General features: G+C 34.3%; 1 protein-coding gene and 1 pseudogene across 5 annotated transcripts in view; one reads left to right on the forward strand and one right to left on the reverse strand.

Moving 5' to 3' along the window:
- VMP1 (vacuole membrane protein 1) overlaps positions 1-26,484 on the forward strand; it is a 141,931-nt gene that overhangs the window by 72,009 nt on the left and 43,438 nt on the right. The window lies entirely within an intron of this gene.
- LOC309649731 (small ribosomal subunit protein eS1 pseudogene) lies at positions 3,337-26,484 on the reverse strand (annotated as a pseudogene). The gene has a single exon. The product of its transcript is annotated as a small ribosomal subunit protein eS1 pseudogene (transcript).

Here is a 26,484-nt window from a genome sequence, read left to right on the forward strand (position 1 = left end):
TCAATACTCCAGGCATTTCTTTTTATTTTTCCCCTTTGTCTGTTCTGTTTCCTGTTGGAAGCTTTCCTCAAAGTCTGGTGATCCTTGTTTTTCTATAGAATAAGGCACATAAAAGCCAAATGGAAGCTATGTGTGTGGAGGCAAGGTATAGGAGTGGCAGGCCACCTGGTTTATTGGAACCTCTGTATATCAGTTTTTGTGCATCTTTCCTTTGGGGTAGTTCAGTTTCTTTAGTGATGGATCTTCCAGTTCCTTGCCTTGGGAATATAAATCTTGCTGCTGACATTCTAAAGCTAAGCTGTAGAAGGCGAGTTAGAGATCTTCATTTACTGAGTAGACTTTCACTTAACCTACTTTGTGGTAAGTCCGTGGATGCCTGCACAAAGATATCCTGAGTCCAGAACCTTTGGTATACTTTCTAGAGACTATACTTGATGTCTTTTTTGGGACTAGGGGAGGAAGCTGTCTGGCTGTGCTAAGTACTTTGTATACAGTCTCCTTGTTTTCAGCCCTACCCCAGTTTCTTCTGCAGTTCTGCTGATGATCCTTTGTGGAGTTCTGTAGTGCAAATCACTTTGCTTCTCTTCTATATCTTCCACTGCAGCCTCTCTGGTATAATCTTTTCTTCCCATCTGCCCCTGTCTTCATTTATTAATACTAGTTTCATCAAAGAGAGAGTTCAGTGTTTCTGTTTGGGGTTATTATTAAGATAAAGGGTGTTCCAGTTATCTATTGCTGAGCAATAACCCCCCACCCCCGGTATTTAGTGCTTTGAAACAAGAAGAGTTTATATTGCTCACAGCTGTGCAATTTAGGCAAAATGGCTTGACTGTAAATCGGAGTATCTACTTCCAAGATGGTTTGCTGATATAACTGACAAGTTGATTCTGTCTGTTGGTTTGGAGTTCAGTTGGACTGTTGGTTTGGGACCTCAGATTACTCTTCATGGGGCTTCTTGGGTTTCCTCATATCATGGCACCTGAGTTCTAACAAGTGTTCTGAAAGAACCTTGCTGGAAGATGCAAGGCTTCTTGTAACCTAACCTCAGAAATCCCAGTCACTTTGCCACACTGTGTTGGTGAAGTAGGTCACTAAAGCCAGCCCAGATTCAGAGAGGGGAATAAGACCCACCTCTCAATGAGAGAGTGAGCAAAGAATTTGTAGCCATCTTTAACCTATCACAGGGGCAACGGTCTTATTTGGTCATCTTGAAATAGAACACTTACTATACAAACTAGAATTTCTCTAGGAGGGGGAATGAGATGGTAATTGATCTTGAAATCATATAATGTGAGAAACTGTTGAAAAGAATTTAGACATGTTTCCTTGAAAGGGGGAATTGATGAGCTTGTCAAATATTCAGAAGTTGTTATACTCATGAGTTATACGCATGCTGAGAAACTATAGAGGTAAACTTTGTCTTAGAATTAGCCAGTGAAAGTTTTCTGAGGCTCACATTGGCTGAATATTAAAAAAAAAAATTCCTATAAATTTTAATTGTGTACAAATGGAATTGCTATTTCAAAAAAGAATGAGTTCCTTGTCTCCCTCTATGTGATACCTTTCATGGATCCATGCATAGCGACTCCCTGCATTGAGTAGAACATTAGCTGGATGACTCATTTCATTCTTCACAATTTTTTGATTCTTAGATTATGAATAATACATTCTGTAAATTTGTTACCATCTAAAAGCTCAACTTCCAAAAATTCAGGTCTCCTAGAATTTGATGAAGAAGTAAATCACGCTTCATCTTATACGTGTAATTTGAGCTCTCGAAGACTTTTACATCTTGAAGACTCTAAATCTTTATCTACCATTAGGGTAATAATCTTTTTCCTTCATCCCTTATGGCCATGATTATTTTTTTTTTTTTTTTTTTTTTTTTTTTTTGGCTGCGTTGGGTCTTCGTTGCTGTGTGCGGACTTTCTCTAGTTGCGGCGAGCAGGGGCTACTCTTCTTCGCAGTGCGTGGGCTTCTCATTGTGGTGGCTTCTCTTGTTGTGGAGCACGGGCTGTAGGCGCACAGGCTTCAGTAGTTGCAGCACGCGGCCTCAGTAGCTGTGGCATGTGGGCCCTAGAGCACGTGGGCTTCAGTAGTTGCGGCACGTGGGCTCAGTAGTTGTGGCACACAGGCTTAGTTGCTCCACGGCATATGGGATCTTCCCGGACCAGGGATTGAACTTGTGTCCCCTGCATTGGCAGGCGGATTCTTAACCACTGTGCCACCAAGGAGGTCCCACAATACTTCTGATGGTCCTGAGGTTTGACTGTTTTCATTCTATAAAGCCAATAATTACCATCACTGTTTTAGGATAAACTTTATATTTCTTATTCCCTAATTTCATACTTGCTTGTATTAAAAAATCAAGTAAGCAAAACGTACACTTCTGTTTCATGTTCTTTAGTCAGAAATTATATACTCTTTATGAACATTTTATTTAAAATTTTTACCCCAAATTACAATTGTATGTACTGTCAATTGTTTATATAAGCTAGAAAATAATATAATAAAAGAGTAACTTATTCCTGACAATTTTGTCATCTTCCCTATTAATTTTCTTTCTAAGGTCAATAAAAATCTGTGTGTAAGGCGCTTGAATGAAGTGCCTCGGTACAAACAATGAAGTAGAAGATATTTTTCCTGATTTGAATAGGAAAAACACTCAGGAACACACAGCCGGTGAATCTCAGAGCCAACACCCAACCCAGTTTTCTGACTTTGAGATTAGTGCTTTGCTTACTGTAAGCCAGCATAGCAACATTTTCATCCAGGTTAATGCAACAAAAAGTGAAGAACTGATTAAAAATTTTTTTTTCTTTCTGTTACATTTGATTTGAATTTTCTTTTCTTTCTTTATTGCCTTTCATGCTTTTTTTCACTAGTATCCATCGGTTTTGTGGCTTATTATAGATTTCAGTATATGTAGGTTTATTTATCCCTACATACTTTTTCCCAGGTGTAGACAAGGGGTTATGAGGTTTTTAACTTTTGTTTATTTATTTTGCAGGTTGGGGAGGGGGCTGTTGCCAGTTTTCCACATTTTAAATTAGCTGAGAGAGTACTAATGTTTTAATTCATTAGTCAAAGAAGAGTTTTGCAAAATAAGTTTGTCAAATATAAGGTTTTTGTTTTTGTCTGTTCTTGCTTAACACTGTGTAGAATATTACTATATCCAAGTAAGATACCTCACCTGCTTTTTTTTTGTTTTTTTTGTTTGTTTGTTTTTTGTTTTTAATTTGGCTGAGTTGGGTCTTAGTTGCGGCACGCAGGATCTTTCGTTGCAGTGAGCGGGCCTCTCTCTAGTTGTGGCGTGTGGGCTCCATAGTTGTGGCAGACGGGCTCAGTTGCCCCACGGCATGTGGGATCTTAGTTCCCCAACCAGGGATCAAACCTGCATCCCCTGCATTGGAAGGCAGATTCTTAACCACTGGACCACCAGGGCAGTCCCTCCTCAGCTGTCCTGATACACTTTTGTGATGCATCCTTGTGTTTGTTTTTCATTTTCACTATGCAAATAAATTTACAACAGTTTTGTCATTTTATGTCTAAATCAGTGATATTGCAAACATTTTTTGTTTTTAGTAACAAATTTGTCTTAGGCTCTTTGCTTCTGTTACTTTTTCCAGGTTTGCATATTTTCAAATTATGTTAGTGCTTATAAATTGAAACATTCCAGAAATATTAAGAGTAAAAAGTGAAAGTTCACACACACCTACTCTCCAAAGTAGGATAATAACCACCATATTCTAGACTGTTTTCTGTGTATGGAACACTTTTTTTTAATAAAAGCTAAAATCATACCATATATATTAGCCTTAGATTCCTTTTTCACATATATATCGTAGACATTTGATACTGATTTTTAAAATTGTGTTCTTATTACAAAGTGATTACGTACAGCTCACTGTAGAAAATTGGTATTTGTATACTTAAAAAAAAATCCCTTCATCCTTCATTCTTTTTCTCTGTAAATATTTGTGAGTGAATCATATTCTATTTATTGTTTTATGACTTGTTTTGAATATAAAAACATACTGTGAACATTTTTCAGTCATCAAATATTTTCCACATCTTTGGTTTTTTTTAGTAATTTTCTTTGTGACTACAAAGTATGTTTATGGTATAAAATGTTGAAACCACAGAAAAAGAAAAAAACCCTTTCGTCTAACTGGTTCGTTTACCCATTTTTTTATATTTAGTGTATTTTTCATTTTCTTATTGATTGACATTTTTAAGGAGATTCCTTTTGTCATATGCTGCCAGTAATTTTTCCATATTGTTCATTGTGTGTTTTACTATGTTTTGTTTTTTGAATAAAGAAGTTCACATTTTTGTCTTTATTCCAATATCTTAGATGTTTCCTTTTGGAGTCGTGCCTAAAATTATCTTCCTGAACCCTTACGATTATGTAGTAGATATTCTGCTGCATTTCCTTTTAGTATTTTTATGGTTTTATTCTTTTACCTTTAAATCTTTTACTGTTAAAATATTTTTACCAATCATATAATGTAGGAATCTAAGTTTCTCTTTTTTAGATCATTACCTATTTGTGTATTGTTCTAACACTATTTACCCAGTGATTTTAACATGTTAGTTTTCTCTTAGGTTTTATTGTTATAAGTTGTATATTATATTTTTGTAAATAGTTATTAATGGTATATAAAAAGATACTAGGTTTTTATTTGGTAATCTATAAGTTTCCTGACATCTTTTTAGTTATAGCTTATTGATTGTGATTGTGATTTAAAAGTTTTTATAGTAATCAGTTTCATAAAGATCCAAAAGTTTATCTGACTTTGGTGCTGGAATTTCCTCATAGATGCATGTATTTTGTAAAACCCCCAATTTGACAAGAGCAATAAAAAAGTTGGATCAACTGTAGCTAAAATAGCAAATTAAGTAAAATGAAACAGGGTGGGAAATGTGTTTTTTTATTCTTGAAGGTAAAAAGCCTTTGGTAGAATAAGTTTATCAGCAGGAAGAGTGAAAAAAACCTTGGCTCTCGTTGCTTTACCATGTGCTCTCCAACTAGGTTAAAGGGTGTATATGCTTTTACTAGGAAACTGTTTCTAGGTAACAATTTTAAAGCTAAGTATTTACTTAAATTCCAGTTTTGACTGATGGTTGGATTTTGTTCTGTAGGTATTTGGGGGAGAAAAAAAGATTATTAATGCATTTATTTGAATTCTGATTCTTTATGGTACCTACTTTATTTTTGTGACTACAGTATTGAGATTGGGCAGTATTTTTCCACTAAGCTGACTTCCTTTTGCTCTTGGCTTTCTATCATGTTTTTACTAGATGTCTGTGGGAGGTAGACATGAATGAATGTAGCTTCCTATGACCTTGAACAATTCTAGCATCATTTATAAGAGTTACGTCTAGAGAGCTGTTATGTGCTTTGTGGACTGTTTCATGCAAGGTTTAATTATTCCCTTTATGATCTTCTTCTTCTTTGTTCCTGATTTCTGTTAATGATATCACTGTCCTCATAATCACTTGGTGTCAAAATTTGAATCATCTGACTCCCTCCTCACTTCTCATATCCAGTCATTCTTCAGGCCTGTTGATTCTACCTCCACAGTATCTTCAAATTCGTCCTCTCTTTTCCCTTCCCACTGCTGGTTCATGCCTTTATCACTTCTCCACTGAACATTTATAGTGACTTCCTAATAGGTCTCCTCTTTACTAGCCTTTTTTCCCCCCACTCTATTTCCACAGAAAGCAACAAAAAACAATTTTCTGAAAAATACCTCTGGTCATGGAACTTTGCTGCTCAAAAATCTTCCCAGTCCCTGGAAATTGTCTCTTGCTGTATCTTTCTTGTGTCACTTATCACTTTCTACCTTCTTTTAGAACTGTCTGTGGGCTTTTCTCATCTTACCCAGGAGTTTGTAAGCTCCTCGAGAGGAGGCCACAAAAATATTTGTATTTTTGGCTGTGCCTGCATGGTCTTGCACATACTACTCACGCAGTAGATACTTTGAATGAACTAAGAAATATCAGTTAAGAGAGAAAAGGTACCATTACATGAAACATGTTCACTTAATATTCAGTCTTTTTTATTAACATCACAAATAAGATTTTTTATTTGTCACCCTTACAAGTCTGAATTTTAAACAGTTTTTTGGACTGGTGGCTCATATCCATCAGCTTGTTCAAGTTTAGCACCTGTCTCATCCCCATTAGCTTTTCCAGAACTACTTACTGCCTTCATCATGAAACATGAGTTTTCCCATTTCAAACCTGGGGTTTACTTTCCTAACAGAGACATCATAGAGCAGATAAATAGATTGGCAAGCCTTTTCCATGTCTTTTCCAATGCTGTCTGGAATCAGTTTTTTGACAATTTCTTTCAAGTCATCTTCTTCTGGTTTTGGCAGACCTATTGGTGCTAACAGTGAGGTTTTCTGAATCTGATTGCTGCATTTTTTAGTAAAAACAGCACTGGATAGACGAAGTTAATAATCATCAGTAGTCTTGACATCAACATGGGCTTCAGTCATGGGCTGCCATTTTTTGACCGTGGAGCACATTTTGTCATAAGCAAGATCCATGCCACGGAAATTAGACAGTTTTTGCCCTGAACATCCTCAGTACTTAGCTTGAATTTTCTAAATGCAACTTCATCATTCTGCAGATCAGCAAAGCTCACTTCAAAACATGACCCTTGAGGCCATCCAATGTGATTTTGGTTCCTTGAGTTTTTGTGACCAGTTTTTCCTGTATTTTTATATTGAACATATCTGGTGCTTTCCCATCATACCGATCTTTCTTAGAAAATGGATCAACCACTTTCCTCTAGGCTCCCTTTTTGCTGCCTTTTGTAAGGTGCTTATTCTTGCAGACTGCTGTGTTGCTGCTCAGCCAAAAGGGAATATTCAGTCTTACTCCCCTGCAAAATAAAATATAAAATACGGTGAACACAGAAATCATCTTACATAAAAAAGGTTGAACTGTTTTGCATCTTTGAGTTTAATAATCATCTGATTGTAAAGCACTACAGAATTTACAGAATCTTTCATTCAAAAAAAAAATCATCTGAGAGCAAGGGTTGAAGATAATATAGTAGACATCATTAAGTTAAATGACTTACACTTTTGAATTCACATTAAGTAAAATAATGCTTGTAAAGTTCTATACTTTAGAAAAAAATAAAGGTTATTGTGGTGACTTGTTTATTCTGTAAGCTGTATAACCAAAGAAAAAGGTAAATTAAAGACATGAGGAATAAAAGAGTTTGAAAAAATAAAGTAACTTATTTGCTTGATGTACCCTAAAAGATTAGGGCAGCCACTATTATTGAAGTAATGGGGAACGGGAGCATGGGTGGTTGTATTTTTGTGTTTAAAACTTACACAGTAGGGTAGGAATGTTGTACATATTTACTTAGAAGAATATGGTTTGAATAAGTTTGCTTTCCTAAATGACATCTGTCCAAGTGACCTAGCTGCTTGGATTCTTTTTCATAAAATATTAGGTTGCTGACTGTGAAAGTTACTATCACTATAGAAAATTGAGAATTAAGTTAGAAATAAGAAATTTAAATTTCTTAGAACTCATCTTTTAAAATAATACAGTCTTTTCCTCCATATTTATAGTGGTTAGCTTTTCTTTCTGTTGGGTGTAATTCATGAGTCTGTACACCACCTTAGATTAACTAGTTCCTCAAAGGCTGTTTTATAATTTCTGGATTTAATTTTATTTTAAGGGAGCGTTTCTTAGCTTCTGTTTAGGACAGCAGTATTTAAATTAATTAATACTTGCCACTTACACTTAGTCTGATTTATTGAAACTAAGTCCCCAAGTTAAGTTTAAATACTAATATCTTTTACTAGCTTGTATTAAATATATTTAAGGCTGAAAATACCTTTTTGGGGGGGTTGAATAGGATCCATTTCCTATTCAGAAATTTCAAGTTATTTACATTATTTTATTAGTGAAAACACGTAAGTGATGAACCAAAAAAAGTTCATCAGTTGTAATGTAGTTTTTGTTTTTTTTTAGAATACTGAGTAATATCTTTTTTTTAATTGAAATATGGTTGATTTACAGTGTTTCAGGTGTACAGCAAAGTGATTCAGTTATATGTGTATATATATATTCTTTTTCAGATTCTGTTCCATTGTAGGTCATTACAAGATATTGAATATAGTGTAGTTCTCATTCTTATGGTGCATTTTCTTTGTATGCAGAATAGATTACCCAGTGAACATCCTCCAAAGTACAAGGTGATAGTTAAAGGGGTTTGGGGGGGGGGGGTTGGCATTCTTTTGATAATGATAGAATATATGCTTGATCATTTGAGTTTAGAGACAATGGGAAAGCATTTAATAATGATTATTTATACATTCGCTAAAGTGCTTTAACCTTCCTTTGATGCTATTTTTTGTTAAGCACATTTTCCTATGAAGTGTTTGTAGTTGCACACACCATGTCAGTGCCTGCTGGTTTTTCCTCCTGTGAAGTATCCGTTCTTTTATATACAGAGATTTATGAAAGAGTTCATGGTGTGGATGATCAGAAACCCAACAGGACTCATTTTCATATAATTTAGTGCCAGTTGAACACTCTGGGTGCTGGTTGTTGCTGGGACCTGTTTTTGACTCTGTTGAACCTTTACTGGCTGTGGTTTGTCTGGCCATCACATGACTTCTCTGAAAATTCCCCCTCCCCTTCATTTCCAGTAAACTGTTTGAGTAGGAGTGAGTCAGAGTGAAACCAGCTTCCCTGTAACCACAGGGCTTGTTAAAGAATTTGTCAACGTGGACTCTAGAGGGTTTGCATTAAGCTTTGCAGTAACTGCTATGGTTTGTGTTGCGTCAGGAGTTCCACAGAAAAGCTTCCTGTTCTCAAGATCTCTTGCTTGTTTGCAAAGGGTTAAACTGATCAACTTTACCATAATGAACATTAGAGACACATGTTAAACACATTTATTTATCACTTAAAAGCTGTGTCAAAGCTACCAAGGCTTATTGTAGTTTCTCTTTTCAGAATCAACCAACCACACCCAACAACGTTAAGTTTTTGAAAAGGCAGGCCTGCTAGATCTTCTTTCAGAGCTGGCTCATAATTTTACCACAAAGTACCATCAAGATTAAGCAATTTTAAGTGGTCTCTTTTGAAGGATTCTGTTGCAAGATATTGCGACTGCTAGCACAGTTAGCTTTTGGTACACAAAGGTCACTTACTTGCATTTGGTTCAACAAGAAAAGGTAGCACTTAAAATAGTTCTGTAGTTGTAGTTTCTAAGCACATTTAGCATGAATTATGGTGGAATTCTTAATACCTCATTTTATTTGCTTTCTCAGGAAGATTTCACTTTATTTTGAATTCTTCTCTTGCCCCTCCACTCCCAGACTTTTAATCTTTCTTCGTTTTCTGACTCTTCTCATTTTCTTTAACCCATTCTTATAGTAGTATTAACAGGAAAGAGAGTCGCAATTTGATTCAAACTGCCAAATCAGTGGCCACTGGGAAACTTGTCTGCTCATCGTGCACTCCTGAACCCGTTTATTTTTACACGTTCATTTCTGTATTTAACCACGTCATTTTGGCCAGACTTTTATTTTAAAAATAAATTTAAAGAATACATTTAAACTTAACCTCCTTAAAATCATTTTTATTCTGCTTACCTTTTTTGTAACAAAATAAATTTAGGGAAAAGAACATGGTAGAAAATTTTGAGCTAAGTATTCCTCACAGGAAAGAATACTACAGAATAATGGAAGTTTAAAATTGTTTATATTCTAACAATGCTCACAAACTCTCAATGATCAAATCAAAATAGAAGAGAAACATTAGTTTTGATGAAGAAGAATTCTAATTGAAATTAGATGATTTAAAAATGAAAATAAGAGGTTAATACATTCATTTACAAAGCGCAATAAGTAATAAATGTTTTAAGATTTTTCTTGTTAGTTTGCTTTAGACATTGGAGAAAAATATAGTTTTGTTTTATGTCTGCTTCGTTCTTCTCATTTGCACACCTGTTTACAGCTATGGGGTGGAGGGGTTAAGCATTAGACAGGCATTAGGTTACCTTTGTTAAACTAATTTAAAGATTTTACTCAGGTTTGTGTTTCAAACACCTTTTGTAAAATGCCTTTAGAAAGGCCCCTTTCATTGAAACTTAGACCAACAGACTGTATGTATGCTGTGCTTTTGCTCGAGTTTGCAAATCAGTAACACACTAAATACACATCCACCCTCTGTTGTAACTGCTGAATGCTCCTAGGGATCCTGGCCTAAGATCAGAGTTAGTGCAAGACATGGACAGCAGAATAACTATTATGCTCATTTCCTATTACAAAAGGTGTTTTTGTTTCTAATTCGTCAAGGTTCTTGGTTTCTCATAACAGATATGTAGTTCTTTCTCGCTGAGTATTTAAGAAAATTTCTCTTGGTAGAGTGTTCTTCCCGTTTTCCTGTCTTGGGCCTTACCATGTAATAAACATGACTATCGTGCTTTTAAACTAAAGGGCTATGTAGAGACACCAGGAAGTAGGCATGGGAATTAATACCGTGCTCCCCTCAAAAGCAGGCATGTACTGTAGACTTCCTTGTCCACTTTCCCTGATAAGGGTCTGCATCCATTAATTTATCAAAACTTGTAAAAATTTATTGTTACTACTCCTTGAGGTAAAGACTTCAGTAAGTTCATAGGCTGTTATTTAAAGCCATGCTCCCATTTGTTTGTTTTAAATTTGCCTCTTTCACGTTATAAAGGGCGCTACCCTCATTCTAGTATTGTAAGATTTTTTTTAAACACTTTTCCTTTCCTCTGTTCATAACTTTATAGATTTTAGTCAGTTACCTTTTCAGCCTTTCTAAAAAAAATAATCATTTACTTTTTATATCTAATAACCCCAAACTCTTTGATCATTTTAATTCGTGCTCCCCCCATGGATCTTTATCTAATTCTTTTACATTTTTTCTGACATGAAGTTGTCAGAACTGCATATGATTTTTCAGGGACAACTACACTACTGTACTTGTGTTTTTTCAGATTTCTACAACCACAGTCCTGTTTGGCAATGCATTTTGCTAATGTTTTTAATAAATTGTTTACTTCATGTTTACTTCAATAAACTGTTTACTTGGGAGACCACTCCCAGTTCCCTTTCCTTTGTTCATAACTGGAAACTTTTATAACCCATCACTTTATCTATCTATCTATCTATCTATCTATCTATCTATATATATATATTTTTTTTTTTTTTTTTTTTTTAGCCACGTTGCATGGCTTGCAGGATCTTAGCTCCCTGACCAGGAATCGAACCCAGGCTCTCAGCAGTGAAAGCACAGTGTCCTAATCACTGGACTGCCAGGGAATTCCCCATCATTTTACATTTAAATAATTTTTCCCTAAATGTGTTATCTTACTGTTATCCACTTTGAAACTTACCTTCCACGTTTCCATTTTCTCTCTCAAGTTTACATGATCTTTAAATTTATTGCCATGATTTTGGCACTTTATAATTTTAATTTCAGCTGTAGGTTTAGAACTTAAACTCTGTTCCTTTTTTCGGGACCATTTATAAACTTGTTAAGTGGGATGATTGGGTCTATCTTAGGAAAGAATCCCACTATTTACATTTCTCATCATAGAGATGATCCCATTTATCTTTATCCTTTGTTTTCGGTCTCTTAAGTTTCCTCTCCCTGACAATTTTGTAAATTCTGTACTGACCTAGTTTTCATAACTTTGCATGTCTGAGTTCATCTCAACCATTTTTACTTTTTTCCCCCTTTTTTTCATTCACAGTATTATTGTTCTTACATACACAGTAGATTGTCATATGCTTTTTGTTTAAATTCCAGTTTTAATCTGGAAATAAAAGTTATTCATTAGTTACTTACAACCAAACTACAATCAATTATAAATGCTAAAAATGAAGGGTGATTTTTTTTTTCCCCCCCTAGCATTAACTAAGATTAGGTAAATACCCTTTCTGGTGAGACATGAGAAGATCACATGAGGAGATATTGGCTTCAGACAGGAAGAAGAGAGAGAAGAAAAGAAAAATGCATTACTTGTGTAATGTGTCATTTCTAATAAATCTTGCATACTCAGACATTTTCCCTGAGTGTCTAGAGCGCTGTTGTTCTTCTTGGGCTACAGTGTTCGTTGTTATTTCAAGTAGAGGCCAGGCAGGCACTGATAGGAGTGGATGCCGGCCTGCCTGCCTTCCTAGGAATTACCATATGGTTTCTTTTCAACAGAAAACTCAGCAGGGATAGAGAGAGGAAAAGGAAGCAGCAGATACTGGCTGGTTTTACTGCTGGTAACTTGGACTGTGAAAAGGAGGAAAAAAACTCTGTATAGTTATCTGGAACTTCCAAAAATACTGCTCTACTTTTTATCTGAAAATGTTAGCAAATGCTGACTGTCAGACCCTGAGAAAGTCTTCTGAAACCTTATTTCTTCCATCTCTTCTTTGCTCCTAGACTACCCAAGAGATATTTTGTGTCTAATAGATGATTTGTGAGTTTTACGATTAGTAATCATGGTGAGGTGACCATTACAGATGTAAGTAACTAAAGAATTTCCTCTTATTTCCATCTTACCCTCTTGTCATGGAGTGTTTGGTAAACTAATTGGTTGCACTGCAAGGCAGATTTGATAAATTTTCAATTCTTAATGCATTTCCTTCCTTTCCTCCTTCCTGCTTTATAGCCCTCTTCCTTCCTTGATATTAACATGTTGCTCTTCTCTTTTTGAAATTAGAAACAAAACAAAACAAAAGCCTCTTATCCCCTTAACTTGTGATGTCGCCCTAGGACTGAGCTCACATAGTGTCTGACTAAGAATTCTGACAAGATATTTTATTTCATTGGTTCTCAGGGTTTTTTTCTTGATAGTAATGTCAAGTAATATCAGTCTAAACAATTTTGTCCCATAATCAGTTTTGTCTCTTAATTATCATGGTGATAGATATCATTATCATCATTTTGCAGAAAAGAGGAAGAAACTGTGGCTCAGGGAAGTCTGAAAACAACAAAGTTGGTGCTGTATCATTTGATGTTGCAGTAAATCTGTAGAATGGGTGTTCTTATATTCTGTTTCTCTTTTTCATGCTTTCCTTTTCATTGTAGGTTTCCTTAGTCATCTCTTTCCCCATCTCTACCAATTGCAACCCACCCACCATCCACATATACACACTAGATTATTTATTTATCTCTCAAGGGAAAACACTTGCTGGAACAGTCTTCCTCTACATTCTTAGCCTGGCTTATTCCCTCACCTCCTTTAGGTTTTTAATCAAATGTCACCTTTTCTGTCAGGCCTTCTCCAACCATCCTATTTAAAATTACAACTTGCCTGCCACCCCATTTTGTAGTTGTTGTCTCCTCCCATTAAACTGTAAGCTCCATGAGGATCCAGATTATCAATTTGATTCAGTGTTGTATCCGTTGCTCCTATAATAGCATTTGGCATGTAGTAAACACTTGCTAAACGTTTATAGAATTAATGGTCAAACCACAATGTCCTCATCTTTATGTTCTTTATTACCATGCATGCATATACCATATATATATGGTAGTTAACAGCTTTTTTGGGTTGAATTTAATTGCTTTTAAATAAGAATTTTGGTTCTAATTTTGTCTTCTAAAATTCTGTATGGGTGTAAAAACTATATGTAGTTTTCCCAAAACTCAGCACTTAAAGCTTTTCTTTTCCTCCTCTTTTCATGCTTGAATTTATTCAGTCTTCATATGTTTGAGTTATCAAAGCTACTAATTACCACAGACAGACTCATTAGAACCATCTGTAGGAAAGTAAATAGGTTTAGATTTTTTTCAATTGAGATTTATTATCAACTGGCAACGTGGAAGCAATATTAAGAGTAATTTATGTTACAGCCACTTTTGAAAAGTGTTTGGCACTGTCTACATAAACATACCCTACAATCTAGCAGTTCCATTTTGTAGATTTATACATAGAAGAAAGATGCTCCAGAAGACTTGACAAGAGTAGTCATAGCAGCATTATTTGTAATAGCCCCAAACTAGAAACAACCCTAATGTCCACCAACAGTAGAGTAAATAAATTGTGGTATAGTCATACAAAGGCAGCAAATTGATTATTGCCACGTGCAGCAGCAGGAGTGAATCACATGGACATAATGTTGACCTACAGAAGCCAGAAATAAAAGAGGACCTACTGTATAATTCCATTTATATAAAGTTCAAAAATAGGCAAGCTACATTTATAGTAATAGAAGTCAATGAGGGGCTTCCCTGTTGGCACAATGGTTGAGAATCTGCCTGCCAATGCAGGGGACACGGGTTCGAGCCCTGGTCTGGGAAGATCCCACATGGTGCAGAGCAACTAGGCCCATGAGCCACAATTACTGAGCCTGCGCTTTTGGAGCCTGTGCTCCGCAACAAGAGAGGCTGCGATAATGAGAGGCCCGCACACCGCAATGAAGGGTGGCCCCCACTTGCCGCAACTAGAGAAAGCCCTCGCACAGAAACGAAGACCCAACACAGCCATAAATAAATTAAAAAAAAAAAAAAAAAAAGAGGCATGAATGCAAGCCTGTCATGTTAAAAAAAAAAAAAAGAAAAAGAAGAAGTCAATGATAGTGGTTATTTTGGGAGAAGAAGTAATTACTAGTAGTGCCACCAGTGGGGTTTCTGGAGTTCTGGTAATGTTCTGTATCTGGATCTTGGTGGTAGTTACATGGGTGTGTTCTTTGTAAAATTTCACCAAGATGTATATTTTAGATTTATGTACATTACTGTGTATCTGCTGTACAGCTAAAAAAAAATAGTTTTACCACCCTTCCCCCAAAGTAAATTTGGTAATAAATATACGAGTACATGTAGAAATTCATTTAATTATATAGCTGATATCTTTCTATTTTAGGCACAACTCTCTGAAATGTGTGTCACTCATGGACCTTTATTTTTTACTATACTCCATGTTACAGACTACATTGATTGTACTTAGGGCCTATGCATGTGTAACTGAAATAATGTTTTGTGAAACAGTATTTACTTGTATCACATGTACTGATCTCACATTTTTATTCTGTTCATTAAAAAGATGCTATTTGTGACCAACTAAATTTTCACAATATGCAGGCTAATAAAACTGCACTAAATAATAGAAATGTATGAATACGAACAGGAGCAAAATCTGAATTTTCAGATTTCTAGATGGATCAGGTTTTTAGTACTTATTAAATTTAGCTAGTCGCCAAAATAAATGGTTCTTACTGTTTCAAAAAATACACAGATCTTCTTTGTGTTCATTTTTAGACATGACTTCATAGATTTTGATTAATGTGTGATCTGATTTTTATATTTATATGTTTTATGTGTAATCCCCCCTCTTTCAAAGGGGAAAAGATGATGTTTATGTTCTTCAATTTTATTTTTAATGTGTCAGAGAGAAGGAACCATATCCCATTTTTAGATAATGACAAAAGCAAGCAATAGATAATTCTAGCTAGAAAATCCAATACTGTTTATAATCATTATTTTTAACTTCCTAAATAGTAGTGTACCGGATGGGATATGAAGAAGATAAAACAAATGTTTACTTGTTACACATTGGAGTACACAGATTTCTCATATTTGTTATTTACAGTCTTGATTTTTGCCCCATCTGTGAACCATCTAAGGAACCATTAGTTCTTTATTGGGTTTTTTTCCTTCTTTTTAACTGCTGAATCCTTATTTTTCTTAATTGAGATATAATTGACATCTAACATTGTATTAGTTTTAGGTATACAACATAATGATTTGATGTATGTATATACTGCAAAATTATTACCACAATAAGTTTAGTTAACTTCCATCACCACATATTGTTACAAATTTTTTTTTCTTGTGATGAGAACTTTTAAGATGTCTCTTAACAACTTTCAAATATACAGTACAGTCCTGTTAATGAGAATCACCATGCCGTACATTACATCCCCAGAACTTACTTATCTTTTAACTGGAAGTTTGTACCTTTTGACTACCTATGCCCGTATCACCCATCCTCCATCCATCTGCCTCTGGCAATCACCAACCTGGTTTTCTGTATGTATGATCTCAGGGTGTTTTTTTTAGATTGCACATATAAGTGAGATCATATAGTATTTGTCTTTCTCTGACTTAATTGACTTAACATAATGCCCTCTAAATCTATCCATGTTGTTGCAAATGGCAAGATTTCCTTCTTCTTTATGACTGAATAATATTACAATGTGTGTCTTTCTATCTTTACGTATATATCCCACATTTTCTTTATCTATTCATCCATCAATAGACACTTAGGTTGTTTCCATGTCTTGGCTATTGTAAATAATAATATTTCAATAAACCTGGGGGGGGGGTTGCAGATATTTTTTCAAGATAGTGATTTCATTTCTTTTGGAACAAAACCCAGAAGTGAAATTGTTGGGTCATATGGTAGTTCTAATTTTAATTTTTCGAGTACCCTCTATACTGGCTGTACCCATTCCCACCAACAGTGCACGTCTTTTTCTCCGCATCTTTGCCAACACTTATCTCTCTTTTTTTTTTAGTTTTTAATGTTTATTTATTATTTATTTTTGGCTGTGTCACGTCTTAATTGCGGCACACAGGATCTTTCATTGCGGTGTGCGGGCTCTTCGTTGCGGTGTGCGGGCTTCTCTCTAGTTGCGGCACGCAGGCTCCATAGTGCATGGCTCTGTAGTTGCGGCACGCGGGCTTAGTTGCCCCACGGCATGTGGGATATTAGTTCCCTGACCAGGGATTGAACCCGCGTCCCCTGCATTGAAAGGTGGAATCTTAACCACTGGACCACCAGGGAAGTCCGAACAGTTGTTATTTCTTGTCTGTTTTATGATGGCCATTCTAATAGTTGTGAGGTGATATCTCATTATGGTTTTGATTTCCCTGATGATTAGTGTTGTTGAGCACCTTTTCATGTACCTGTTTGCCATATGTGCGTCTTTTTGGTAAAATATCTGTTCATATCCTCTACCTATTTTTTAATCAGATTTTCTTTTCTTTTGAATTGTGTGAGTTCCCTATATATTTTGGATATTAACCCCTTGTTAGATACATGGTTTGCAAAAATTTTCTCCCAGTTGTTACGTTGCGTTTTCATGTTGTTGATGGTTTCCTTTGCTGTACAAAGCTTTTTAATTTGATGTAATCCTATGTGTTTATTTTTGGTTTTGTTGCCTTTGCTTTGGTGTCATATCCAAAAAATCATTGCTAAGACCAAGGTCAAGGGGCTTATCCCCTATGTTTTCTTCTAGGAGTTTTATGGTTTCAAATCATATGTTCTAGTGTTTAATCCATCTTGAATTGATTTTTGTGTGTGGTGTAAGATAGGGGTCCAGTTTGATTCTTTTGCATGTGGCTATCTAATTTTTTTCAACACCGTTTATTGAAGAGACTATTCTTTCCCCATTGTATATTCTTGGCTCCTTTGTCATAAATTAATATTTCATATATGTGAGGGTTTATTTCTGGGCTCTCTATTCTTTTCCATTGATCTATGTGTCAGTTTTTAAGCCAATATCATACAGTTTTGATTACTGTAGCTTTGTAATACAGTTTGGAATCAGAAAGCATAATGGCCCCAGCTTTGTTCATCTTTACTAAGATTGCTTTGGCTATTCTGGGTCTTCTGTCATTCCATATAAATTTGGGGATTGTTTGTTCTATTTCTGTGACAAATGCCATTGGAATTTTGTTTGAGATTGCATTGAATCTGTAGATTGCTTTGAGTAGTATGGACACTCGAACAGTATTCTTCCAACCCATGAGTATATAATGTCTTTCCATTTATTTGTGTCTTCAATTTCTTTCCTCAGTGTCTTATAGCTTTCAGTGTGCAGGTTTTTTACCTCCTTGGTTAAACGTATTCCTAGGTATTTTATTCTTTTTTGGTGCAATTGTAAATGCAAATGTTTTCTTAATTTCTTTTTCTGATAGTTCATTATTAGTGTATAGAAACACAATAGATTTTTTTTTTTGTTTTGGCTGCATTGGGTCTTCATTGCTGCACACGGGCTTTCTCTCTAGTTGTGGCAAGCAGGGGCTACTCTTCGTTGTGGTGTGCGGACTTCTCTTTGTTGCGGAGCATGAGCTCTAGGCACGTGGGTTTCCGTAGCTGTGGCACGCGGGCTCTAGAGCACAGGCTCAGTAGTTGTGGCACACAGGCTTAGTTGCTCTGCAGCATGTGGGATCTTTCTGGAGCAGGGCTCAAACCCATGTCCCCTGTATTGGCAGGCGGATTCTTAACCACTGCGCCACCAGGGAAGTCCCCACGATAGATTTTTGTATATTGATTTTTTATTCTCCAACTTGACTGAATTAGTTGATTAGTTCTAACAGTTTTCTAGTGGAGTTTTTAGGATTTTCTGTATATAACATCATGTCATCTGCCAACAGAGATGGTTTTACTTTTTCATTTCCCATTTGAATAAAAATGATAAGAGAGGGAGCATCCTGTCTTCTTCTTAATCTTAGAGGAAAAGCTTTCAGTTTTTCACAAGACTATGATATTAGCTGTGGGCTTGTCATATATGGCCTAATTCCCTCTGTACCCACTTTGTTGAGAATCTGTGTGATGATTTTCCTTTTTTTTTGAGAATTTTTGCATCTGTTCATCAGGGATATTGGCCAATAATTCTCTTTACTTGTAGTGTCCTTGTCTGGTTTTGGTTTTGGGGTAATGCTGGCCTCTTAAAATGAATTTGCAAGTGATCCCTCCTCTTCAGTTTTTTGGAAGAGTTTGAGAAGAGTGGTGTTAGTTCTTTAAATATATGGTAGAATTCACAAGTGAAACCATCTGTTCCTGAACTTTTCTTTGTTGGGAGATTTTTGATTACTAATTCAATCTCCTTACTAGTAATTAGTCTGTTCAGATTTTCTATTTCTTCATGATTCAGTGTTGGTAGGTTGTAGGTTTCTAGAAATGTATCCATTTCTCTAGGTTGTTCAATTTTTCAGCATGTCATTGTTCATAATAGTCTCTTATGATCCTTTGTAGTTATATGGTGTCAGTTGTCATGTCTCCTCTTTCATTTTTTACATTATTTATTTAAGCCCCCTTTTTTTTTGGTGAGTCTAGCTAAAGTTTTGTCTAATTTATCTTTTCCAAAAATCATCTTAGTTTCATTGACTTCTTCTATTGTTTTTCTAGTCTATTTCATTTATTTCCACTATGATCTTTGTTATTTCCTTCCTTCTACTAACTTTGGGCTTAGTTTGTGCTTTGTGTTCTAGTTCCTTGAGGTATAAAGTTAGGTTGTTTGAGATCTTGTTTCTTAATGTATGCATTTATCACTATGAATTTCCCTCTTAGAACTGCTTTTGCTGCATCCCTTAAGTTTTCCTATTTTGTGTTTCCAATTTTATTTGTCTCAAGATATATTTTTAATTTCACTTTTGAGTTCCTTGACCCATTGGTCGTTCAATAGCATGTTGTTAAATCTTCATACATTTGTGAATTTTCCAATTTTCTTCTTGCAATTGATTTTTAGTTTTATACCACTGTGGCCAGAAGAGATACTTAATATGATTTCAGTCTTCTTAAATTTATTAATACTTGTCTTATGTTCTAATACATGATCTGTCCTGGATAATGTTCCATGTGTGCTAAAGAAGAATGTATATTCTGATGCTTTTGGATGGAATGTTCTGTAAATGTCTGTTAAGTCCAACTAGTCTTATGTGTCATTTAAGTCCAATGTTTCCTTATTGATTTGCAGTCTGGATGATCTATCCATTGGTAAAAGTGGAGTATTGTATTGAAGTCTCCTACTGTTATTGTATTGCTGTCTATTTCTCCATTTAGATATGTTACTATTACTTTCTTATTTTGGTATCTCTTAGTCCACTATAATCTTGTGGGTCTCATGGACACAAGTCCTGTTGACTTTCAAATCTAGATGTTTTGGGGGCCTATCTATCAGGTGGAAGTCTTAAAAGTTGGGTCATCAGGTATGGGTTTGTGGGGAGCCAAGCCTTTCGCTCTACAGGAAGAAGATGGGAGTTGTGAGTTCAGTGTGTTCATGGGAGGAGGTGAGTTCAAGAGCTTCCTATGTTGGCATCCTGAATGAGAACTCTCTAATCTCTTATTAAAAGTTCTAAATCTGTAAATTATTTCTAGAATAAAATTGCTTTCCTGAAATGTGTTTATATGATGTATTCTATTTGCGCTATTATAGAATTCTACCCTAATTTCCAATTTAAATAGGAATTCCAGTGATCATCTCTGATTTAATAATGTAAAAGCTATAAATTGGATATTGAAACTTTCATTTTCAAAAGTAGTTGCACCACTCTGTTCTGATCACTCTTTTTGGTAAATGTGTGTGTGTTTTGTAATCCAGCATCCTGTAGGTACTGAATTAAAAATTTATTAATTAGTTTCTATTGTCACAATCACTTTACTTCATCAAATTAATATCCCTACTTTATCTTGTAATTCTGGAGTTTGTTTCTTAGCAATCTTCATCTTATAAGTTTGTGTGAGTCCATTATAATTCAAAAAAAAGAATAGGGACTTCCCTGGCAGTCCAGTAGTTAAGGCTTCGCCTTCCAATGCAGGGGGTGCAGGTTCGATCCCTGATTGGGAAGCTAAGATCCCACATGCCTCATGGCCAAAAAAACCAAAAACAGAACAGCAGCAATGTTGCAACAAATTCAATAAAGACTTCCAAAAAAATGGTCGACATCAAAAAAACCTTAAAAAAAAATCTTAAAAAAAAAAAAAGATGATATGTGACTCTTTTGAAATTATACTACATTTAAAGGAGACCTCAAATATGCAATATTAAAAACATATCAGTTACATTAATGATATTGTTGAGGATGTCAACACTAAAATAAAATATTTTGTTCACTTTGAATTTAATAAATTAATGCTCTATATCTTTCTGTGAAAATAGCTCATAAAGAGTCCTGGTAACAGGTAGGAAATTGCAGTTAGGAAACATTTTATTCTGTTTTTAAGAGGAGAAAGATTTAAAAATTATGAGTTATGTTTCACTGTAGTTTCTGTGAAGATGATAATTAATCGTACCCATTAATTGTGTCCTTTACCATGTGTAAAATATTATTCATTGTAGAAAATATTTAATTACATGGTTATTAGGATCTTAACAAGTTAATATTTCAGACTGATTGTCCATGATACTGAAACAGCTTACAATATTAAGTCATCATTACCATTTAGCTCCATTTCTGGTTAATAGAGAATAATATGACACAACATATTTGACTGGGACACAGGAATTAACAAGTCATTTTTAGATGCCAAAAGAACTTCACAAATACAGTAGATATTAACACAAATTCCTCTTATACACAAGAAATTATTGAAATAGTTGCTCTGTGGTTTTTAGTATTGACCTTGCAGCCACTTCAGTGTCAAACCCAAGAAGAGCAATAGCTCAGCAGAAGTTTTAACATAGGGAATTCCCTGGTGGTCCAGTGGTTAGGATTCCAGGCTTTCAGTGCCGGGGGCCCGGGTTCGATCCCTAGTCAGGGAACTAAGATACTGCGAGCCACACGGCACAGCCAATAAAAATAAAAACAAAATAAAATCCTTTAAAAATATATATATTTTTAAAAAAAGAAGTTTTAACATATAATGTGTTAAGAAGGCAGTTAATTTATAAAACTGCTGACCAGTTACCTCACACTGATGGTGATAGTTCAGCTCAAACTAACATAAGGTATTAACCGAATACATACTTATCTCCAGTAATAATGCATTCATTTAACATGTTTAGGGATTATCTGTTGCTTTGAAAGAAATCTTGGAATTTAATGTGATCCCTTATCATGAAAATGAAAAGATTTTCTGTTACCATTTGAAGATAAACGTTATTTTATATATTTAGATCTAAGTTGACTTCTTCAATTCAAAAATTAGTATTTTGCAAGCTAATTATTATTATTATAATTAGCTGTACAGTTTCTCTTCTCTTAATCTTAAATATATTAGGAAAACGAAATGTGAAACAAAAATAGTGCAGGAATATTCATACTTGAAGGCATTGTCTGTTTTTCTTTATTAATCCTTGAAATCTCAGTAGTAAGGACTTATTGTAACTTTTCTTCATCTGCCTTCTGTAGTCATTGGAGAAATGTTCCTGGTGTCTCTCATTCTTACTTTCAGAAGCATGATTGGTTACATACATAATCACTATCAGTGGGAGTGGGAAAGATAATTTTATTTACTTGTATTTTGTTTATTTACTTTTAAAAAGTAGAAAATGATATATGATTACTAGTTGTAAATGCATGCTGCTTATTTAGATAGAGCTAGAGGATGAAACCCCTCTCAGGCACTTAAAATTGTGAAATACGTGAGCATTGTGAAATGTGAATCCAGCGAAATGAAACTATTAAAAGGAATTTGGTTTTAGTTGTACAGATTTTTTTTTTTAATGAAGAATGACAATTGAGGAAGTAATCAAATTGAACTTGCTACACAGTTCCCACAAACGCAAAAAAAGAAAACGATTAAAATGAAATATTAATTTCCTTTGATATTTAACTTGAATTTTGAATCTCACATATTAATTTGTTAAACTTTTCCTTTAAATTATTGTTGTTTATTATTATTGGTGCACAGTTTTTCTTGGCTAGTTTATTTTATCTGATGGCCTAAAAAGAATAGCAAGTTTTGTTTGAAATTGTTCTTTTAAACTTTAGTAAAAGAAGGTTTTTTTTTTCCTGTTTTTGTGTGTGTGTGTGTGTGTGAGAGAGAGTTGGGTTTATTGTCTAATATTATACCTATAGTACATTTTTCTCTCTTTACTTTAAAAGCAAACACAAACAGAAATATTTTAATGCATAGAAAATGTTAGCTTTACATCATTAGAAAGCTGTCAAATTAATGCAAATAATGAAGTACTGAAGTTGTTTAAAAATAAAGAACTTCTAAAATTGCAGAGCAACAAACAAGGAACATATAATTACCTTTAAGATGTAGAACATTTTAGACAATTAAAAAATGATGTTTTTAATAAATATGTTAACAAAGCCTTTAAAGCCATATCAGTAAGTTTTGAATATGACTTTAAATATGAAATAAGTTTAAAATAAAAACAACAAAATATAGTTGTGTTTATGAAATCTAAACATGAGTTAATTTACCATTGTAAAGTATTTCAGATTTGGTGCAAATACTAGTATAATGCTGCCTTGAGTTTGTTTTCATTACTCTGGCAAGGAAAAACATCAAGAAAATTCTTCCTCTAGCTGCATACTCTGCTTCTGTTGGTTTCTTGTGATGAAAGCAACTGTGCAGACTTATTAGTTTAATTTAAATAAACTTTTATGAATTATTTAATGTATAAATGTAATTTTAATTCCAAGAATATTGTGAAAGACCTGGAAAATAAATTATAGGAAGTGAAAGTAGCATGGTCATGGTGTGTATATGTATGTGTGTGTGTGTGTAACACATAGGAAGATTTATGAAATCCATTTTCAGTAGATGACTTTCAGACTTTTTAAAAAGTAAAACTCCCCATTAAAAAGGTACTTAACTTATTTTCCTTGTAAAGTATGCCAGCTAAAAATTAATTTAAAAAAAAAAAGAGTAAAGGGAACTTTCTATTATACTTATTTGGGTAGAGTAACTCTTTTCCTTCAAATAAAGGTTCTTGAAGCACCGTTAAGGATAATTGATGATGGGCACCCAGGCATCCGAAAGAACAAGGAGTCTATTTTAATTTTTTCTTGTCTAGTTTCTGTTCAGTAAAGAGATTCTGCCAAGGGATAAAATAGTTCCTTACTTTCAGGATGTTTTAAAAAATATGATTCCTTGAACTTCTGTAGGCTTAAATATTCTTGTTAGTTTATATGTTAGCTGATCTGCATAATGTTGAACATTTTTTCCTTTATATAAGCCAATTAGTATAATCATACCTCTTTTTCAATTTAAATGTATGGGTGTATGTATCTCTATAGTAGAAAAATACCATCAGTTTAAAATGATGGCACTGTCATAGTCACTTGGTTGAAATAAATATAAGAATCTAAAGCCTTGAAATTAAGATAAAGGAAAACAGGATAGCATACCTTTTAAATACAACACTTTGTTAATCTTGTCTACACCATTTTATGCAAAAAACTAATTTTTTGTAATTTTATATACTGAGGACTGCATAAATGCTGAGATAGAAAAACGTTCCCACATTAGTCTGACTTGGCAAATAGGTTTATAAAAAGTTTTGTTGTCTTTAAAATAAAATTTGTATACTTTTTGTTTTCTTTGTTTTACTTTTTCTTCACAATTGAGTACCATCTTTCACTAAAGTAGATTTGCTATGAAGATATCAAGAGCTGTGAAGGAAGGCGTTTTCCTGAATTTATATTTTTAACTCTTGGGCTATATTAATTAAAATTTCATAACTAATTTATAATCTAATAGTATTGTTTGGTATTTTTAAAACTCAAAACATTTCTATTCATTATGGCCAGTTTTTATTTAGTGCTCTGATGAATTACAAATTTAGTAATTTGTGAATTATGTAAATTATTCAAGACAATTGGAAGTATAATTTGTTTTAAAATAAGTTATATAGGAAGACTGATTTCATTATATATTCCTAAACAGTTTTTAAATCAATAAAATCAGTATTTCACTCTTAATGCAGTAAATGTTAATTTAAGAAAAAAAATTAAATCTTCAGTTAGAAATACGAAAAAAAATACAGAGAACCCTTTGCTGCAGTAATTTAGTTGTTTAAAAATATTAAATCTGATATATTTTATTTACTAGACGAGTAAGCCTAATCCCAAAAAGAAAAATTCTGTCTTTGAAAATACATTGCAAAATTACAAAATTGCATTGTAGAATTTAGTTAATGATTAACTTTCCTATATGTTTGAACTTGAAAGTATTTGTATTAACTGTTAATATCTTTTTTTTTTTTAATTTATTTTATTTGTTTATTTTTGGCTGTGTTGGGTCTTCGTTGCTGCGCACAGGCTTTCTCTAGTTGTGGTGAATGGGGGCTACTCTTTGTTGTGGTGCACGGGCCTCTCATCGCAGTGGCCTCTCTTGTTGCTGAGCACAGGCTCTAGGCACATGGGCTTCAGTAGTTATGGCACGCAGGCTCAGTAGTTGTGGCTCTTGGGCTCTAGAGAGCAGGCTCAGTAGTCGTGGCGCACGGGCCTAGTTGCTCTCCTGCATGTGGGATCCTCCCGGACCAGGGCTCGAACCCGTGTCCCCTGCATTGACAGGCGGACTCCTAACTACTGTGCCACCAGGGAAGCCCTGTTAATATCTTTTCAAATATATATTATTGGTTTAATTCCTTTGACTTTCTCACCATCCTCAGCAAGTAAGTAGGAGGAAGGTCATTTTTTTTTTTAAATTTCAGTATTCACTGTTGTACTTTGATACAGCTGTTAAACATAATATTATGGGTTAAAGTGGTTTTGTGTGTTTGTTTTTTGTTTTTTGAATCTACAACTTCTGTTGTGGATTAGAGAAGTGCTTTAAACCCTCTTCCTAGTCTATGAAGGCACCTTCTATCATTTATATTATGACCATTCTATAAGATTGTTGAGCTAAAGAGAGAGGAGTGTTCTATCATGTGAACACTTCTAAAAAAGACATTCACACGTTAGCTAATATCTTTTAATCGTATCAATTATTTTCATTGAAATTTTGATGGGAGTATATACCATTTCAAAACCAGAAAACAGGTAAAGTCAAATTTCAGATTGGTACTTTTAAGAAAAAATATATACATATATATAATTACAGCATCCTCATGCTAGAAGAAGAAAATCGTGGAAATAAATTGGCCAGCCAAATGCATGTTTCAGCCTGGGAGGTAGAAGAATGAAATAAAAAGAGCAGTGATTTTTGAGTCTGAAGTATCTACTCTGCGTACACCCGAGTATTATTGAAGGGCTCCAATAAAATGTTTGTGAAAACCATTTTATATAACTAGCACAAACTGTGTAAATGTAGGATGTTCTTTGTTTTGTGGGGTAATGAATGGTTAGTTATTGCCACATAAGTTTTTTTCCATCTTTTGGCCAATGATCAGTAGAGGTGTCTTCATTGGCTATCTTGAAAAATCCTGTGGTTTCCTACCCTAATATTAATGAGAGAGTAAGTCTGATGAGTTAATTAAAGGAAAGAGAAAGAGATACGTGGTAGACTAGCATTTCCAAAAGAATGGGTTGGTTCATGGTTGGTTTATAACATTTTGTTCATCCCTAGTTAATCCAGAGAGAACCCAAAAAATAGAGTAACAGTGTTTTGGCTTATTCTTGAAATGTGATAAAAGTTTATCTTTAAGGGTGTGTAGTTAATGTTTTATCAAGATTTTATTTGCATGTTTTTCAGTGCACCCTGCTGTGATTTTTTTTTTAATCATTCAACTTATTAAATGAATCAATGCTTTTAGATTATGAGACATTTGATATTATAAACTCTGTAAAGAGCCAACTTTCTTTCTTCCGTCTACTTTTCATTAATGTTTTGATATCCTCCTT

The sequence above is a fragment of the Balaenoptera physalus genome, assembly GCF_965194825.1.
Source record: "Balaenoptera physalus genome assembly, chromosome: 20".
NCBI classification, from domain to species: Eukaryota; Metazoa; Chordata; class Mammalia; order Artiodactyla; family Balaenopteridae; genus Balaenoptera; species Balaenoptera physalus.